Below are 18,449 nucleotides of genomic sequence, written 5' to 3'. Positions count from 1 at the left end.
AAAAATGTGAGACTTGAAACTCCAGAAAATGACAGAGAGGCAGAATAATTTCCCCCTCCTGATCAAACCAAATGTGAGAGATTGAAGAGATGTGGACACCGGTCCCTTCCATACTCTTGATGGGTAGTATGGTTTCTTCTGGTCACCACTTGGCACTCCAGGCTCAACTAGGGCTGCAGCCGAATTCTTGTTCAAGCCCTGAACAAACTACATTAGCTCCTAAAGAAGCTTTAGGTGCTTCTCATAGATACTTCTGTGGCGTGTACCTGGACAATCCAACTTATTGTTTAATGCCTTAATTTCCCTTTCATGGTCATGAAAAAAATACAATAAGTTTCTTGAAAGAAAACATCTAAGATGTATAAATTCAAATATTATTCACACTCCCTACATCAAGACTGTATCTTGCAAAAACATAGATTCCTATATAATATATAAATTAATGAGTGAATGAATGGACAAGCAAATGAACAAATAAGTATATAAGGAAACACTCCTAAGGCCCATGTCAGGAAACAGATAACTTCAATTTCATGAAGTTGCAGGCTGAATCAGGCAAACAGAATAGTAGATTTCCATGCCTGCCATGACTCAATGTATGGCTTTGGGAAAACCTTGTAATTTCTCCATACTTCAGTTTCTCACCCTATAAAAGGAGTATATTGCTTGAAATTCAATTCCCTCACTGCAGTGAAGGTTTTGATTCAACAGTTATAAAACGCTTCTTAGCTTCCCTGATTAATAGGCAAAATACTGTGGTAGTTGCATAATACGCTTTCCAAAAAGTATAAAGGTAACTAGTCAAATCTAATGTAAAATGATACTTGAGAAATAAATACCAGTCATATTTATTACTTCTCCATTCCATTTGCTAAGTCATAAAAATTACTTCTAACAGAAAAAGTATCAAATTAATATTCAAGCCAGTTGAAGTGTTATCATCATAGGTTTACCTATATTTGGGGGGTGGGGAGTTGTTTTGTTTTTCCAGGCTGCCCCACATGTTTATATGGTACGGTCAGGAATGTTGGGCATGGTTTTGAAGGCCTCTAGCGTATTCGTTGGTTTCTGGCATTCTAATGCACTCTACTCTTGTAACCATAAAAGTACTCTTGAGTGCTTCTGGAAATATATAACAAATCCTTAATCAATTTAAGAGTGTTTTAACTGCATACATGAAATTTCTTGGGAGGAAAATGTTAGCTATTCTACACACATATAGTACTTAAGTTAGCAAGAGAGTTCCTTCTCAAAGGCACAAAGCAGTTTCCCCATAGTAATATAATTTTCAGTTTTATGTGCATAAGTCCTATTGAATCCCTTAGAATAACAGGAAATTCTGCAGGAAAAAAACCCACAAAAATTGATAGCCATATTTATTCAATGCTAGAGGAATAAGTTAGCTATTTTGAGTTGGATTACTCTTTGAAGGCAATAGATAACCATTAAAGGTTAACCAGAATCTTAATTAACCAGAAATTTTAAGAGTTGAATACTCTAGACACAGAATTTTCTACGTAGATGACTGTAACAATAAAGTCAACTGATTAATACACTTCATTTTAAACTTCATCTATGACATTACTTCAGCCAGGATTTGAGTAGCTATTCTCTGGATTTTGATACATTGTATTTCACATTAAACAAATTACAACATTTCACAGATTTACAAATTAGTACATTGATAAGACAGCCTATATTTTGCTATATAGTAATAATTATCAACATATATTCAGAATAATCTCTTTTATAATAACAATACAATGTCTGTATCTTTCACCTGCATGTTAAAAAACCATAGTAATATATGTAAGGTGCTTAGAATCATGCCTGGCACATACCTGGCTCTTAACAGAATAATAATACATAACTGCTCATAAAGTCTCATCAACAATATCTGAGTTAGAGCCATTTCTCCTAATAATTCTTATAAATATTTTATGGTACTAAGTGAAAACATGTCACAAATATGACATATACTGCTTTTTTCCTTCCTACCAATTAGTTTAAGAACTATGAATATATACAATAATTATTCATATAACTCAGTTCTAACAACTCTTAAATGAGATATAAACAATATATAACATAGATATGATATATATGGGGTTAATAAATTATTTGCTCTCATCAATGAACTCTTCCTATTAACGTATGAGTCTCAAGGAATTTTATAATAAGCCTTCTTATGAATCAGAGCACATATAATTATCATGTTCAATTGAGCATAAAATTTTGCCCTTGGCTTTTATGAGAAACATGCCAGCATCATCATAGGGATGCAAGGTGTTATAACTTCTTTGAAAAATATTTTGGTACAATCTATGCAATATACACATATTCTTTCACCTATTAATTCTACATCTCAAGTTTTATGTACAGGAATTTTGGGTAAGTATAGAGGGAGTTATATAAAAATCATCACTGCAACACTCCTTGTAATAGTAAAAAGCTGCAAGCAACCTAAATATACACCAAGAAGGGAACAGTTAAATTATAAAACATATGCGTAAATTCCATAGGAGTATCCAAAATTGTATGTACTGATGTGGGAAAGTATTCAAGATACAGCATATCAAAATAAAAACAAACATAAAATAAAAATAAATTACAGCTTCACATAGTTCTTACATTTACACATGTATAGAAATAAGAGTCTGAAAGGACGTGCACTAAAGTATAACGATGAACTTTTATTTGTAGGATATGGATGAAATGAATAAAGTGAGGGACATCTACTTTTTATTTAAAATACATCTGTGTTTTTTAACTTCTTATTACTGTAAAACATACACACATACAGAAATCAAAAGTAGACAGCTGATCAATATTAAATAAGCACCCCCACGTCACCAATCAGTCCGAGATAAAGGCTATTACCAGCATTCCAGAAGCCTCTCTCCTTCCCTCTTGCAGTCATTCCCCTCATATTAATTTCTATCATATCTGTTTTAATGTGTTACCCAACGTCTGAGCTACCTCTTCTTTAAAAAAATGGTTTAAAAAAACTTGCTTCGGCAGCATGAAGGCTTCTTTTTTTTGAATATTAAATACGCTTAGCAGGTTATTCAAAGAAATCAATTTAAAAAACATTTTGAGCATTTTCAGGGTCTTTCCTGTACGAACTGAGTTATTCCTTACAACTCCGAGGGGCAAGAGGCAAGGATTATTATTACTCCCCGTGTCCTGTGGCAGTTCCGTCGGTAAGTGCCCCAAGGTTACACTGCCGGGGAACGGCAGCAAGGCCCAGACACACAGATGTAGTCTGATTCTGGTATTCGCGACTCCTTGTCAGACACAAACAAAGGAAAATAAAGGCAACAAGACAGAGAGTTGGGAGCACTAAGGTGTCTTCAGAACGAGGTCCTCTTTTTAGCTTCCTTTTGAATCCATCACTTAACATCTCTAATCCAGCCCCCAGCTGCAAAATGAAGTGAAGGTAAATTCCTCTTCTGGTCCGATTCTCTGATAAATAATGTGACCTACTAAACTACAGAGCAAATATGTTTCCTCATGAGGTAGAGAAATCACATACTGCACTCAGAAGTGACTCATACAAGGAAATAAAACCACAATTTTTGAAACTATTGGAAACAATAATTTTAATTTAATGTTATTTTTGGACACAAGAGGGGTTTTTTTTCCCCCTAAATAAGCAAGTTGGTGGTTTTGAAGGGTCTTGCTCATCTTTTTGTGGAAAATGCCTAAAAACAAACCACTAAAAACTAAACAAAAAATTTTCCTTCCTCAATTGTGCCTGAAAAAAGACCTAATTTCTCTCACCAAAAGGCCACACATACTTTAACAGACACGTCTGGGATTTCTGGCCCCCATATTTTGAAACATTGACATAAACAAATATAGAACATGCTTCCTCTCAGATGAAATCCATAATTCTGAGGGTTAAAAATTCTTCAAAATAACATGAAGTGTATCTCCGCAGAAAGCAACCAGAGAGGCCAAAGTTTGTTTCGGGAGAAAAGTAGAAGTACGAAAACTATAAACCTCGACTAGAATCTGTCTTTTTAATTTGGATACTCAAAATGCCAGTTCACGCTGGCTATATCTTTTCTTCTTCTAGAAAATCAAGAATATCTTAGTACAAATGAAGCTTTAAATAAGTTAGAACAAAAAATAACCGATAAACTTGCTTCCGTGACCATAAGGAAAAGAGAATCAGTTTCCAAACTGTAAACAGGATTTTCTTTGTAGTTATCTGGCTTTGGATGTGTGTCCTTTGAAGACACGCATGGAATAGAGCAGTTAGTGAATTTCCATCAATATGCCCAGGCCCTGGGACTACACAGGAGGAAAGATAGGATCTCTAACCTCAGTGAGTTCAGGTCTCTCTAGAAGACAGATTCACATATAATTAGCCTCAGGACAATGTGCTTTTATATTAATAGCCCCAAAAAAGGTGCTATGGTATTACAGAGAGAAAAGAATGAATTCTGCCTGAGTCTTAGGGTAGGCTTCCCAGAGGAGGTGACATCTGAGCTAAGCCTTGAAAGGTAAGTAGATTTTTTTGTCCAGGTAAGCAGCAAAAGAGTAAGAGGCAAATAGGTTAAGGGAGCTGGAGCAGTGGAAGACAAAGGTGGTGAGAGTATCCCAGGGAGAAAAAAAAAAAGGAAGTGCCTAATTGTGTTTAATCACACAGAGCACTCATAAAAATAGCTAAGTCTTACATTAAGACCCACTACACAAAGAATCAACCTGAGAAAGCAGATATGTGATCTGAATTCTTGGAGGAGGGCAGTTCCCTAATATATGAACCCAAGAAGTGTTCCTTTGGAAAAACAGAACCTCTGGTTTGCTGGCTATTCTCCAGTGAACAGGCTTCCTGTTCAACATCAGGGATGAAGTGTGTGGATGGACTTGAGTTTTGCTATGCCTTCTTTGGACTTCTTGTCAATGCATGGAACAGAACTCTCCTCCATGGTCTGAAAACTCATGATGTAAGCCCCTGACTTACAACCCCCCCCCCAACTCCCCTGGAACAGCCCCCATCTGTCAAGGGGATACCCAGAACCTTCACCTCTCTTCTAACACGTAGCCATGCAAGGTTCTTCTCCTCTTAGAAAACAGAAAGACATGTTGATCACATACAATAGGCTATATCTGCAGCCACGTTCCCCTCTTAAAAGTACATTTCAAAAATTAAAGCATAAACCAAAGGAGAGGTATGAGAGAAACAGACACATAGAGTATGTTTTTAAGTACCTCCACCCTGCCTGCCTCAGCATCAGTTAGTAAATAATGTGAAATCCCTAGGTCAGTTGACTGCTTCCAGGTAACATGAGTACCTGCCTAATATAACTCAAAGTAAAACTGCTAAATCGGACAATACATTAAGTGTGGAATTTCGAGTATCTTTGCCAATTACTAATGAGATGACAAAAATTATATACTGTTTAGACCTCATATGAGTATTAGTACAATCATATATTTATAATACTAATTGTTTCATACTTCAAAATAACTTCCACATTCAACCCACTACTCATGTAGGTAAAGTTACCCTCTCTCACTTTATGTTAACATTATATGTTCCTATTTTGTTCCTTTAAGTAATCTTCAAACATCTTTCATAGAGGCCTAAACTAGGCAGAGGTCAGAGGTGGTACTCAGACCAGTCACATTTGCTTACAGTCAACTACAGATCAAGTCGTAGATAAAATGGCTGTCAAAATTAAACCTCAAGAATTAGAACGTAAGTTTGGATTTGGTAATTCATCACTGGCGTGCTTACATGCAATATTTTCATTTTTATTTTCTTCAGATTGTACCACTGTTATTGAACTCAAGATCCGAAATTGTGGTACAGACTGAAAGCTAAGACATATTTCATCTGAAAATTTCTCATCACAAATGAACAAATGATTTTATTATGTATTTTAATCTTAGGCAGTTGCAATTATAGGTGACTTTACCTCTTCTGACACTACAGACTATAAATAAAAGTTTCTTATTACTGAATTATTTATCTATGGAAAAATAAATAACTGTCATTATTTAAAATGAATCAAAAGTAACTACTAATAAATAACAGTTAAAAAATAGACATTAAGGTGAATCAAATAAATACCTACTTCCTATATACCTTCCTATGTATTCTGCTTTCCCCACTCATATATTATTCCTAGGGGAAAAACGTGCTGAAAATAGTCAATTTGTGTAAAGCTTATCTGTAAGTCCCCTCTGTGTAAAGTTTATCTATCAACACAGACCAATGAGAGTTGTTTGATTTGTATTTAAACTTAGGAGGAAGGTATGAAGATTCTCACACTTGACTGAAAATAGAACAATTCTGTCATGCAAATGCCTGGGAACATTTTGACTATATCAAGTGATCTTAAGATCTACTTTGGTCATGGGTTCTCAACTGGGGGCAATTTTGCTTCCAGGGGATGTCTGGCAATGTCGAGACAGTCATTACTCAGGGGAAGGTGTTACTGGCATCCAGTGGGTGCAGGCTAGGGATGATACTTAACACTCTATAATACACCAAGACAGTCACTCACACACACACACACACACACACACACACACACACACACCCCAACAGAGAATTACTGAGCCTGGGGCACCTGGGTGGCTCAGTCAGTTAAGTATCTGCTTTCAGCTCAGGTCATGATCTTGGGGTCCTGGGATCAAGTGCTGCATCGGGCTCCCTGCTCAGCAGGGAGTCTGCTTGTCCCTCTCCCTCTGCCCCCCCCACACTCTTTCTTGCACGTGCTTTCTCTCTCTCTCTCTCTCTCTCTCTCTCTCTCAAATAAATAGATAAAATCTTTAAAAGAAAAAAAGAATTATTGAACTTAAATGTCAATAATAAAAGCTTGAGAACATCCGAGACTAATGTAACACTGTGTATCAGCTAGTGGGAGACATCGGTCTATATATACTGTGGGATGCAAGCACAGCATCAATATTAGTATAAAATTTTTTATTACAGATGCATCTGTTATTTTAACTTCCCTTTCTCCCTCAGCCCCACTCTGCTATACATTCATTACATATGAATCCAAGGACTGAGTGATAAATTCTAGAAACAGAGGAGCTTATAACCCCCTATTGTCTCTGCAGAGATAAGAATCATAGCAACATTTAAAGTTATCTCATTAAGTTTACATTAAGTCCATCAAGCCCACTGTCAATTGAAAAGTATACAAATTCTTATAATTGGTACCTTCGGGCTGAGAAAAGCAACCGAGGATTATAAAATAAGAGTACAATTATAGAATGTGCTTAAAATTACTGAGGGAAGTTGAGGAACCCATAAATCAAAGCCTTAATAAATTCTATATTATTGCATGTGGAAGTATTTGTTAAAAGCAATTCTGAGGGCGCCTGGGTGGCACAGCGGTTAAGCGTCTGCCTTTGGCTCAGGGCGTGATCCTGGCGTTATGGGATCGAGCCCCATGTCAGGCTCCTCCGCTATGAGCCTGCTTCTTCCTCTCCCACTCCCCATGCTTGTGTTCCCTCTCTCACTGGCTGTCTCTATCTCTGTCTAATAAATAAATAAATAATCTTTAAAAAAAATAAATAAATAAATAAATAAAATAAAAGCAATTCTGTGCAACATAAATGGCCAAATCTCAGTTTGGAGCACCTCTAATGTTTTCTCTTAGTCCTCCAATTACAGCCTCAGATTTGCCAAGATCACCCAAGAATGCCGAATTTGTACTTGGATCACTGGGGACTCAGTTTATAGTCCCCAGTTTGTGGCCCCAAAAAATGACTTCCAGCTCTAAAAATCTGTGAACATTTTCAGTAAACTAATGGAGAATAACACTTACGATCATAATAGCTAATACTCATATCAGACACTATTCTAAATACCTCATATGTATTTACTTACTGAATTCTAAAAAGAGCCTCGCAAAGTATGCTCTAGTATATATGAGAAAACTGAAACAAAACCAGTTTAAGTAACATGCTTATCATTACAGAGTCTTCAGTATCAGAGCTGGGGTTTGAAAGCAAGCAGCCTGGCTCCATATTCTTTGTACTTAACCACTATGCTATAAAAAGAATCAGGTCCGGGGCACCTGGGTGGCACAGTGGTTAAGCGTCTGCCTTCGGCTCAGGGCGTGATCCCGGCGTTATGGGATCGAGCCCCACATCGGGCTCCTACGCTATGAGCCTGCTTCTTCCTCTCCCACTCCCCCTGCTTGTGTTCCCTCTCTCACTGGCTGTCTCTATCTCTGTCGAATAAATAAATAAAATCTTTAAAAAAAAAAATCAGGTCCCTTAGATTTCAAGTGCTATGAAATACTCATATCTTCTGAGATCTTCAGGATCCTTGGCTTCTCCGCTGGGATCACTGACTTTCAATGATCATATGGGAAATAAATACATTTCTACATACATATACATGTACATATAAGCTGGGCCTAGATTCAGAGCTGTAATTGTACTGAGATACAAAAATCCCTGAGGTTGGGGGTGCCTGGGTGGCTCAGTAGTTAAGCGTCTGCCTTCGGCTCAGGGCATGATCCCAGAGTCCTGAGATCGAGCCCCACATCAGGCTCCCCCGCTGGGAGCCTGCTTCTTCCTCTCCCACTCCCCCTGCCTGTGTTTCCTCTCTTGCTGTGTCTCTCTCTGTCAAATACATAAATAAATCTTAAAAAAAAAAAAAAAAAAAAAAGCCTGAGGTTATTCCTAAGGCTTTTCTGCAGTCTAATGGTCACAGCTATCCCCGCTGCTCCCAAACTCATGGCAGAGGATGTCCAGGGCCACCATCACTGCCCTTGTCCCCATTTTCTTTATGCATTCATTCAACAGAAACTTACTGACCCCTACCTTCCTGGAGATACGGAGATGACAAATGCCAGTATCATGTCGGTAAATTCTCAGTCTAGAGCAGGATTTAAATTCACGTAATCTATTACGTGTCAGTGGGGCAAGTGCTGTGCTAAATAAAGGTAGAAACTGGGTGCTTTGGCAGCAAAAAGGAAAGAAACATCCAATTCAGCCTCCGGAGGACAGACGAACTTACTAGAAGAGGTAACATTTTATGTCTGCGGTCTTGAAAAAGAAGTTGAAAAGAAAGTTTCAGGGGCAGAAGAGATGTCTTCCAGGTAGAAAGACTCCCATGCACAAAGAGATGAGGTGGAAATGACGGGGGTGTATTTATTTGAGAACTGCAGTTCTCCATACGGCTAGAGATTCTTGTGACCAGGTGGTGAGAGATGAGAATGGCAACCTGGGCAAGGTTCTCAGCACAGAAGGCCCTGAGCTCCCTGCTAAAAATTCTAGAATTGTCCTAGTGGCAAGAGAACATTTTTTGAAGTATTTTAAGTCAAGGAGGGTCCTGATAAAAATTGTGAACAAATGTGATTGAACATTCCTGGGATGGGGAGGAGAGTTTTGGACACAGTGCCAGCGTAGTCCAGGGTGGTCCCTCAGGACTAAACCAAAGACAATATGACCAAGTGTGTATAGGACACGTGTCTACCCAAAGCTAATATGATAATCTGAGAATTAAACCTGGGATCTTGGTGATCATGGTTAACTCACTTAGTATTGTTAACCATTCCTTGTGAATGGTATATGCCAAGAAAAAATAAAACTTATTATAAGAAACTAAGAGCCCCAAAGCCTTCAAAGTTAACACAGAGAAGTGAAAACCTATTCATCTCTAACTTTCACAGGTCTTTAGTGACACTGAAAATGAAAAAGCACTTAAAAAGCATGTAGGTGTACCTAGAATTCTGCTAGGTCTCTTCAGGAATGAAGCCTGGAAAATGTAAACACGATGATTAAGGAGACAAAACAGACCTAAATTGAAATTCCTCTTGGGTCAACTAAGAAAAATAAAACAGTAGCCTCATCTGAACACCTGAAAGTTCAGGTAAAAAATTTAATAGTGCCGCTGTTCTTGACAGAATTTTTGAGGTTTGCATTCTTAAATTACCTACTAGAAGCAAAGTTTGAGATTACAGAAAACCTGCCAGAGGGAATCTGAACATGACTCACCCACTTGTGATTAAATTTGGCTAGAATTACCTGAGTCATAATCATACATGACTATACATTTGCATTTAAATATAAACTTTTAAGCGAAAAGCATTAGCTAATTCAGAGACCTGTTGACTCCCCAAGTCATCATCACTTTCAACACACCGGACACATTAGGTTGGAAGTATTCAATCTCTGAGTTAGAACATCTAGGTCTTTTCAAATCCTTGAACATTGGGGAGTTCAGAGCCAGAGGTGAACTGTAATGAATCGATCACTCCGCAGGGTATATGCAGAGGTCTGTGAATTGTGTATATGACCTTCTGGAGAATAAGCTCCCCCAGTATGTGGTACACCTACTTGATTAAGTATAGAATTTCAAATCGAATGCTATTGCTTTTGTGAGTAGAATTAAACTTAATGGCATCTGAATGTAAATTTTTATGATTTAATTGTAGCCTTCACTAGAAATGTCCCTTTCATTTTAGAAAGAAAAGAGGAAAGAATCACAGAAACAGCAGCAAAAATTTATATGGAAATCTAAGGCCATGTCAATTTAGGCCACTGCTGATGTTTCTTCATAAAGTCTTTAAAGGGAAAAAGATACTCTTACAAAACAAACCTTTGCATGTAAAAACGTGGTGGGCCTCATTCAGACCTGTACCTCTATGTAGGAAACATACTGACTACTTTTACTTTCCCAGTACTAAACTGAAATTAAGTTGCAGTTTGGTTAATAAGAATATTCAAGTAACACTAGGGTGAGCAGACTGTACCTTTTGCCCACATATTACAATGAAGATATTTTATGGTGCTTGAGAGTTGTTTTTGTTTTCTTTTTTAGTGCAGGTCATGCTAACATACTGTTGCAGGTACTGTGAGTGGACCCCCTTCTCCGAGGACCTTTGGCCATGATTTTCGCACACTGGAAGACCCTTACAGAGACTTTGGGAGCCAGCAATGGTCCGAGGGCAGTGCTGGTGAGTGATGCACGGGCCACCCACGTTCGGTTTCACTCAGAACAGTGAATATTTCTCCAGTGGGCACAGTGTTAGTTTTCACTTCAGTAAAGGGGTCTGCGGCTCAATACATAAATAAAAAATGAAAACCACTGTTTCAGTGAAAAAAATACATTCAAGTTACAAAACAGATTATCAACAGCAAAACAAAAGTGTTCACCTAGAGAAAACCTTAAAAATGTAAAGTCTGATATGATATCCATGCAAACTGAAAGTGTTTCCAAAATATGGGTGACCCCACTATAATTGAAACCTGCCTCTAGAAATTCGTTATGCAGTCCTTATTAGTTGGTTCAACATAAATGAGTAGATTTGAGATTCATAACTAGCATTCAGGCTTAAAACAGCAGCAACAGTAACAACAGTAACCAAAACCCTGTAAAACTGATAGCAACTAACCAGTGGACAAGGCTTAAAAAGCAAAGGAAAATTCTACATATAAGGTAAATATTAGAAAGATCTGGTCATAAGTTCCTAACACTCGGGAAGCATTCTAGAATAACAGTTTCTCCAAATTCAGTCATTTGCCACCAACCTTTAGGCTTTTGGCTATTTTAGCCAAGCGTTTACTCACTGTCACTTCATCTGCTTCTTTAAATAGGTCCTTTCTAAAATTTAATTTGTTTTACTTCAATACTTCTTTTTGGACTTTTCTTAAACAATATTATCTGTGAAATTATAGGCTTAACATGAAATTTTACATATTTTTCTAATATCCTAGAAATAAATACATAACCAATAATATAAAAATAAAATGTTTTTTCAGAGAGCACCTACAATGAACTCGTATCTAGCTGGTGGGAGCAACTGGCTCATGCAACCCTTAAGGATAAGGACTCTGATACAGAGTTGGGATCCTGGCTCCACTCCACTGCATAACCAGGTCTCAGTTCTCCTACCTATAAAATGGGAATGATAAAAGTAACTAATTTATGGCATAGTTGAAAAGACAAAATTAGCTAATCCACATAAACACCTTAAAGTGTTCTGCATAAAGTAAAACCTCAGGAAATGTTAGCTGTGATGTTATGATGATGATAATGACTGACGATGGTAATGACTGATGACAGCAATGATGATCATTTACACAGACATAAAAATTACAATTGTATGAAAATACTGACAATTTCTACATTAAAATATACTTTGAGATATGAACATACTTAAGGAAATATGCATTAGGTGTAAAAGCTCAAGATGGCTATTCAATATTGGCGATTTGGGGTTTGGTTTTTTTGTTTGTTTTTTTGAATATTTTATTTATTTATTTGACAGAGAGAGAGAACAAGCAGGGGGAGCGACAGGCAGAGAGAGAGGGAGAAGCAGGCTCCTCCCTGAGCAGGGAGCCCAATGTTGGGCTCGATACCAGGACCTGGGATCATGACCTGAGCCCAAGGCAGATGCTTAACTGACTAAGCCACCCAGGCACCCCTTCAATATTGGTTTATTGCAACTTCATTTTGAAAGCATTCCAATGTGATCACAACAATCAAACTTTGCCTAAAATTTTCAATCTGAAACTATCTACCTGTGAAAAAATAATATTAAAAAAATCTGTGGGGCACCTGGGTGGCTCAGTTGGTTAAGCACCTGTCTTTGGCTCAGGTCATGCTCCCAGGACTCATGATTGCAGGCTCCTGGGATCAAGCCCCACATGGGGCTCTCTGCTCACCAGGGAGCCTGTTTCTCCCTCTCCCTCTGCCTGTAGCTTTGCCTACATGTGCACTAGTGCTCTCTCTCCCTCTCTTTCCCTGTCAAATAAATAAATAAAATCTTTTTTTTTAAGATTTTATTTCTTTATTTGACAGAGAGAGACAACCAGCAAAAGAGGGAACACAAGCAGGGGGAGTGGGAGAGAAAGAAGCAGTCTCCTCGTGGAGCCTTCTCCTAGTGGAGAAGCCTGATGTGGGGCTTGATCCCAGAATGCCAGGATCACCAGGATCACACCATGAGCGGAAAGCAGACGCTTAACAACTGCGCCACCCAGGCACCCCTAAATAAATAAAACCTTAAAAAAAAATCCTAACATGATAATATAGGTCTTTCTCCCATGGCCCAAAAGTACACCAAAATAAATGTACTTATTGTATATAAATAAAAGTTTTAAAAATATGAACATGTTGTACTAAAGTGTTTCATATGGAGAAAAAAATTAGAATTCCTGACATTTTAATATGGTGTTATTCATCAGCCATGGACTGAAATCTCAGGGTGAGAAAAGGGCCAGGCCAATGCTGAAAGGTTTCAAATATCAAACTATACTATTATGTCAGTGACCTAAGATCAATTAGCACCTTTCAATGACAGAAAAGGTTACAGTGAGACTCAGAGGTGCACTCTCTGAAACTATTTTAAACCACCATAAAAATGTGGTATTGATAACTCAAAATGGTTTCTATTTTTACATTAATCCATTTCATCTCTTTTTCTGAAAGACAGAAAGGGAGTCAGGGCCGTAAGGGTAGTGGTAGTCATTTTCAGTACCTCTCTACTAGTAGAAACACAGCCGGACACATGAAAGAATCACAAAGTTCAACAGTAAAATGGCGTATCACCAAGGCACATACTAACGTGCGGCGCCAGGAGCAATATTAGGTGATGGTAATGTTTACAAAGTCTTCAAACCTCTTAAACGCAATCAAAATTGCTTGTACTGCACTTGAATATGTGATTCTTGTTTATTTTCTTCCACTCAAGTTCAAACTAAAGGATGCCAAGTTTGGCTCCATGTACAACGTAATGAATATTCAGCGTCCCCCATGTTAAAACACATCTAACGGAATATGCAGTATTACACACGCGGCAACTAAATACACAGCTACATCTCACCAATCTCTACCACAAGTGCCTGAAAGATCACGTCATTTCTTAGTTCACTGGGGAAAATTCACCCGAGAAGCAGGTACATTGCAATGTCATCCATTTGTTCTCGTGTTCACTTCATTCACCTAGTAACCATTGCAATAAAATCCCCCAACTACATTTCTGAATACAATTAGTTTAAGATGCTCTGTAGGAAGACACATAAGAGTTTAGAAAGTGTACAAATAATATCCATTTAAAAAAGAAACTGTCGTGATCATATTCTCCCTGAAAAGATGAGGTGTTTGATAAGGGGCTTGCTCAGTTCTTCAATGAAAAGACTGCAAACAACTTCTGCTTTTGATACCACGCATTTCTGTTTGTTTCTTAAATGAGTGATCTGAAATATTGACAACCAGACAGTACCTAATTTTAGGTTTTAAGTGCTTTAACAGCTCCGTGAAATATGATCACCAGCTGCGATACAGACTATGGTGAATAAAGTCCTTATAAAGGGGGCCTGTTTTTACTGAATGTTCAGTGTTCCTGCATGTACCTAGGAGGGGGAAAAAAAAGATAATGAAAAAACATAATAAATACCTGTGCTCTTAAATTACTTAACACTTCACTAAGTCTTGAAAAGGATTATCTCCCCTCTTCTTGAATTCTCTATAAAAATGTGAGGTTTCATTGGGTAAAATAAGTTAATTTTTATTATTTGAAAGTTAGAACGTGAACTTTCCAACATCCTAACACTTCGTAACAATAGTTAAGGCTTTTCTACCATTCTACTTTCCTAAAATGCCTGGATAAATTAATTTCAGTGCATAGATTTTTTTAAATGAAATACCAAGCCACATAAATATATTTTTAGACATGGCATCAGTCATTTAGAGCTTGCAACAGAGATTGAAAACATGAAACTGGACACTCTATTTCCCGTGGGTATGTAAAAATTTATTTACACCCTAAGTCACAACATAAATAAAAAGAAAACTCTTAGAAATGGAAAAGTGAGGTTTTTTTCTAATTCAGAGATTTTTTAGAAGAAAAAATAAATTACAGCGAAATGACAAACTACTCATCTGCCAGTCTCCTTCAAAAAAGAAACTTTTATGCAAAGGCAAATTTTTTTTTCAGCTAGCTTCTACAAATCCTCTAGAACAGCATCTATATTTCTTAGTTAGAATAATGATTGTTCCTGAACCAATTTCTTCTTATACAAATCTTAGGGTTTATTTTTTTTAATTTTTAAATGTGAACACATGATTTAAACATTACCTCTGATTATATACATAAAGCTTTCCATTTAGTATAAGAGAAATTAAGTTACTAATATCCAATGAAATAAATACTTCCTAATAAAAAGTAAGTAAATCTTTTTATTTCAGTTATAGTTGTGAAACAACCTCTATGATGGCCTTAAAATATTGAAGGGTACTCTTCTCGGGTAATTGAAAAAGAAAAACAGGCTTTTGAAAAACACACTGATTTTAAATTTTAAACCTTCACTTGTTATGAAAGACAAGGATATGTCCCTAATAATAATAATTTAAAAAAGGACAGTTCACAAATAATCTAATTATGTTACCTTCAAGGTTGTAACTGTCAAAAGTTCTAACTTTCTTTCTTGTACAGTCACTTCTAAAAATTGGTTTAACTCTGAATGACTTACAACTTTTAATCGGGTGGAACAAACTATTTTTATGGTTTATAATAACAATAAAAATGGATGCGGTTATATCTGCCTTTGGTATTGTTGCCATAAAAATTAGATTCTGGCCGTCTAGCTCCACACAAAACAGTCTGTCTCTTGTTACTACTGCTACTTATTTCTTGGGATAATGTTATTTAAACACACACACACACACACACACACACACACACAAATGCCTTTGAGTGCAGGCTCTTAAAAACGCACCACACCACGTATCAAATATTTTGTTTTAGGATTCTCTCCCAGCCCCCTTTCCTCGTTTTTGGTTCTTCAGCTACAAGATGGCCAGAAACATTATAAAAGAAGAAGAAGAAGAAAAGGAAACATTTCTGCTTAAAACCAAGTTCTACCCAGGAAAGGTTATCAACTACAATCCTTGTCCTGACGGGGTTTTAAAAATAAAAACAAAAACAGCCCAACCAACAAAAAACCATCACTGACTTTGAATACTGCCAGTCACCCATGTGTAAATGAAACTTCAGAAGCTGCTAAAGGGGAGCCCGCGGTTGTTAAACGCTCCTAAGACTCCCACCTAAGTCCCGAAGGAGCCCGCACAGAAACTGACAAACGCAGGACGGTGCAAAATGTGGCCGCTGAAGACAAGAGCAACAAAATGCCATATTCGAGAAGATATGTGTCGCTACATCAATTACGTTGATCCCAGGGTGCCAAGCCAAAAGGGGTAAGGGAGAAAGAAAACTGTTAAGTATGAGCTCTTAATGTGAAACCTAAACTGTCGGTTCTCTTAGGTATCAGATTTTGGAAGTGTCTGTAATGACAGCCAGGAAAGCAAATTAATGGCCAACGGCCCACTGGGTTTGAACACGAGACTCCTGTTACCTCCTCCCAGATCAAGTACACAACACACACACGCACACGGAGATGCTCCACGTGGAACTGCTCCGAAACCAAAACACACGCCCTGTCGCTACTCTGCACCTTGGCAGAAAGGGCCCAGGGACCTGCACCTTCCTCCAGCGCCCTCAGGTTAGGATTCATGAATGACTGACTGCCGGCTCTAGAGTGCTGGGGAGAGAGGCGCGGGGAGCGAGGGGAGAAGACACTGTCTCCAAACACTACCCTCCCACCCACACACACACTCACCCAGAGCACAAACCCCACTAGCCTTCAAGGGAAGGAGCAAGAGAGGTGGCGGGGAGGACAGACACTGCCACCCCAACGAGGGACTGATTGCTCTCCGGTTTCGCTACCGCCCTGCCATGGGACTCGGTCCGCAAATTTCCTTACAGTTCCAAGCTGTTCAAATAATGCTGACAAAGAAAGAGACATCCTTAAAGTGTTACTAAACGAAAGTTCTGGCTATTGTGTGACACAAAATAAAACAAGTACACACGCGGTCTTCTTCCGAATCCCGCTTAACCACGCGAAAACAGCCTTTTCCAGCGCCACAACCACCCCAAATCCAGCAAGCTTTGAAACGAGAGAAAACCTGCTCTCCGCAGCCAGGTCCCTTCGTTTGGAGAAGTTATAATCCCTCCATGGCATCCGCGTCCCGAGCCAATGAACGCGACTCCTCTGACAAGGCGCCTCTAATTTCACGGACCCTGGCAAGCTGCAGGAAACATTCGGTCCACGCCGCATAAAAACTATTAAAGTGGGATGGCCGCAGTTTAAAAGGCCGGTTCGTGCCTCGAGATTAGAGCACATGCAGTGAACGTACACATGCATGTAGCATCGTGAAAATGCCAGGAGCCTGGGCCCTCCACCGAACCCGGTCAGCATCCCTGCGTCAGGCTTATCTAGGGGGTCATCAAAGTAATAAACAGCACTGGAAGGATGTAGGGGAGACCCAGGGCGCGCGCCCCCGAGAACCAGGGGGCGGGTACAGGTAGGGAGCGGCGCACTCCATCCCGCCGCGGCCCTGCAACAGCCCCGCGGGCTTGGAGACGACCCTCGGGGCTCGGGGTGTGCTCCCGGGCAGAACGCACCACTGCAGCCCCCCGGCGGCCTGGGCCTCGGGCGGGCGTGCTGCACTCCGCCTCTGGGAGCCCGCGGGGAATCGGCGCCCACACCCCGTCCCGGCGCGCGTCCCTGGTCCCCGGGGCTCCGCGCCCCCCGCGGAGCCACACGCAGTTCCCCGGAGAGAGTTCACAGTCTCCCGGCAAACCGGACCCCGCGGGCGGGGACGGGGAGAAGGGACACTCACCTCCCGCAGCCCGGACCGCCTCGGGATCTGAAGTTCAAGTGTCTGTCCCAGCAGCGGACCCGTGCGTCTGTATTTAGGTATTTACTCTCGTTCCTTCCAGTGTCGGAGTTTCCCCTTCGCGTTGTGCCTCTGGTGAAAACAGGACATCCCCTTCGGCCACCCCCCAACAAATAGCGTACACTACTGGGGGAGAAACGGGCGGGGGGAGAAGCCGGCTCCGAGGGGGAGGAGGAAAGGAGAGGAGCCAAAACTCTGGACTAAGACAGGGGTGGGGAAAAAGTGGAAGAAAAGAAAAAGAGCGCGCGCACAGCCACCGCTGTCGCCACTACCCAGCTTTTCCCTAAGCTCTTTCCCCCTCTGAACGGGAGCGAGAACTTCACGTGGACAGGCTCGAAGTTTTGCGCGGAAGCCGGGAGCGGCGGAGCGTGCGCCGCGCCGCGGGCAGCCTTGCACTTGCGCGCGGGGTTGGGGGCGGGGGACGCCGCCGCCGGCGCCCGTGGCCACTGGAGGCCGCCGGGGGGCCCCGGGGCGGGCGGCGCGCAGGGACCAACTTCTTTTTATTCGACCTCGGTGACTGCCAGTTGTCATCGTTCGCGGTCCCCCGTGGGGACCGCTCGGGACCCTTGGCGTCCCCGGTGGCGCCGCAGTAATCTCCGCGCCCTCCGCGCCGCCCCCACCCCGCCCCCACGGGCCTGGCGGCGGCCGCTGCCACCCGCGATTGAGGGGAGGGACCCGCGACCGCACTCCCCTCCCTGGACGAGGGAACCGCTGTCTGTCCCCACCT

The 18,449-nt window shown here is 40.3% G+C and overlaps 1 protein-coding gene across 11 annotated transcripts in view; it reads right to left on the bottom strand.

Annotated features, from left to right (window-relative positions):
• The window catches only part of EYA4 (EYA transcriptional coactivator and phosphatase 4), a 298,317-nt gene that overhangs the window by 245,496 nt on the left and 34,372 nt on the right, over nucleotides 1-18,449 (bottom strand). For 2 of the 11 annotated variants that reach the window (XM_045805515.2, XM_045805517.2), the window contains exon 1: nucleotides 17,666-18,388. The exons of 2 other annotated variants lie outside the window; for them this stretch is intronic. The gene's annotated coding sequence lies outside the window, so the exon portion shown is untranslated. Of the gene's footprint in view, nucleotides 1-17,665; nucleotides 18,400-18,449 lie in introns of those variants that run through there. 7 more of the 11 variants (XM_045805512.2, XM_045805511.2, XM_045805516.2 and 4 more) reach the window with 7 other exon arrangements.

The sequence above is a fragment of the Ursus americanus genome, chromosome 11 (assembly GCF_024610735.1).
Source record: "Ursus americanus isolate L20-20 chromosome 11, mUrsAme1.1.p, whole genome shotgun sequence".
Classification (NCBI taxonomy): Eukaryota; Metazoa; Chordata; class Mammalia; order Carnivora; family Ursidae; genus Ursus; species Ursus americanus.
This window is presented reverse-complemented; position numbering and strand designations above follow the sequence as displayed.